We start from the raw sequence: 2,578 nt of genomic DNA, 5'->3' as shown, positions 1-2,578 counted from the left end.
TGGATCAGAGGATTCCTAACCCAACCTTGGATCAGAGGATTCCTAACTCAACCTGGATCAGAGGACTCCTAACCCAACCTTGAACCATTCCAGGGGCTCTGGGAATCGTGGGAGCAGCCTGTGATCCCACTGAATCAGGGCAGATGGAGAGGGGCTTCCTAATCCCCCCCTCCCCTGCCACCCTCCACGTGGGGCAGGGCTGGGCTGCAACCTGCTGCTCCATCCCAGCAGGGCCCCCTTCCCACCTTCCCTGCCAGCCCTCCCTGTGCCCACGGGCAGGGCTGGACCTGCCCACCCTCACCCTGGGGAGCTGTGGGAGATGGAGCCTGTCTGGAGTGGCTGGAGGCTCCTGAGGCTCCTCTGCCCCCGGGGCAGTTTGGGAGCTCCAGGTCCTTCATGGCTGTGGGTGGGGGGGTGGAGGGTGCAACCCTGATCCAAATGGGAAGCTGCCTGGAATCCCAGCGAGCTGTTCTGGCTCTGGGAGGCATCCTAGGAAGTGAGGTGGGCTTTGGGAACTCACTGAAAGGAGAAACCCCCTGTCTGGGAGTTGGGGCTCCCCCCCTGCAGCTCCCCCGTGCTCGGAGGTTTTTCTGCCTCTCGCTCTCGTGTTTTAGACCAAAGTTTCCTCCCTGTGGAGCTACCTGTGGCTTCTGTTCTCCCTCACTCCCTACTCCCCTTTGGACTGGGCATTCCCACTTCCTGGACATCTCCAGACTGCTCAGGGTTTGCTTCCTTTGCCTTAGGAAGTGCTCAGCCCCTCTTTCCAAGCTGCTCCTCCAGCAGGGTCTGACCTCCTCAGTTCCTCTGTTGCTTTTTCCCCAAGCACATCCAGAGGATCCCTCTGTGCCTGGGTTCATCCTCTTTGTTGGATCCCCCCAGCAGGGGCTGATTTTAAAGCCTAAAAGCACAACCCCATCTGTCTTGTGCCTCAGGGGCACAACAAAGAGCCCTGTCCTGCCTCCTCGGAGCTGGAACCTTGTCCTTGCCCGTCAGCCCTGGTGACAATGGAGGGGTTTAATTCATTTTCCTGAGTGGGCTCCACTGAACTTTCAGATTCCCGCTGTTCCACGTGAAACTCCTTCCTCTTCACCACCAGGTTTGGGGTTTGGAGAGGACATTTCTTGCCACAGGGTCGATCTGTGTGTGATTTGAGGTCGTGCAGGAGGTGCAGCTCCCCCTTGGCGTCCCTTGGCTGGTGGCACTTGGGTGGTAAGGGAAGCTAAATCTGGCACTGCAGGGGTTTTTTCCAGCTTCCAGCACTTCGACTGGAGCCTGGGGAATGGACAGCACGAGGTTGAGCACTGGGATATCCCTCCCTGGTGAACCCAGAGGTAGCTGGGCAAAGGGCTGGGAGGTAAAACCACCTTTCCATGCCCTCCGGAGAGCCGGGATCGCTCTTCCCGCTGCCCGGGACGTCCCTTTGGGAAGGAGCTGGCAGGGATGTGTTTGTCCCTGCAGGCCCCTGTCTCCCAGTGACCTTCTCAGCCCGTGGAGACAGCTTGGCTTTGCTGCAAAGCAGCTCATGTGACGGGGGTAATCCGTAGCCGGTAAACAGCTGGGCGGGAGGATCCCGGGGAATCGCCCTATTTTTCCCTGCTCTGCGGAGCCAGGCCAGAGCAGGAAGGTGGCTCCTGCTCCCTGGGAATGGCTGCTGTCAGTTTGACTGCAGGGATCCACCTGCTGATGGCTTTGGAGCCTCAGAAGCCAGGTCAGGAGCACTGCACGTGCTCCCGTGAGGTGCCTCCATGGAGCTCCCAAACAGGTTCCAAGAATCACAAAAATCCACTTCTCCTCGAGTGCTTTCCCTCTGAATTTTTCCCTAAACCAGCTGTGGCATTTCTGAGCCTAAATTTGACTTTTTTTTCGTGCCCTCCATGTCTTTGGGCTTCATTTATTCCCTCACAGTTGTACAAATTCCTCTCTGAGTGACACTCCCTGATGTCCCACCCCTGCTGCTCCAGGGAACTCGATGGACATTCTCCCTTCCCATGGGAAGTTCAGCTGTGCCCTGGAGAGGACACAGGCTCTGAGAAGGGAATGGCTGAGGGAGCACTGCCTTGGAACTGGCTTAAAATGAATCATGGTATTATTAATTATTATTCCCATACCTTACAGATCATGGCAAACTCTTCCTGCCTGTGGGTTTTCCTCCTGGTTGCCACAGATCCCTGAACTCCCCCAGGATTTTAACCTTCAGAGCCTCCCAGGGGAAGGTCGGTGAGCAGGTTCTGGTGCTGCCAACCCAAGGGGCTGATGACAGATGAAAGCAGGCAGTGCCAGCCCCAGATCCAGGTCCCTGCACCCCACAGGCAGCAGTTTCCCTCATTTCCCTGCAGGAACGAGGTGCCTTTGATCAGGTGGGCAGAGATTGCTCTGCAGCCACGTAATCCCAGGGTTTCTCTCGCAGAACCCCCCAGCAGTGTGGCTGTGGCTGCAGTGAGTTGTCCAGCCACTGAGACAATCCCTCTTTCCATGCAAGCCTTCCAGAGGGACCATCTGTTACCCCTTGCCTGGGACACATTTGGATGGGAGGCCTCGCAGTGAAAGGCTCTCTGCTATTCCCCTGAGCCAGCTGATC

The sequence above is a fragment of the Corapipo altera genome, unplaced genomic scaffold (assembly GCF_003945725.1).
Source record: "Corapipo altera isolate COAL_440 unplaced genomic scaffold, ASM394572v1 129, whole genome shotgun sequence".
In the NCBI taxonomy this organism is placed as follows: Eukaryota; Metazoa; Chordata; class Aves; order Passeriformes; family Pipridae; genus Corapipo; species Corapipo altera.
This window is presented reverse-complemented; position numbering follows the sequence as displayed.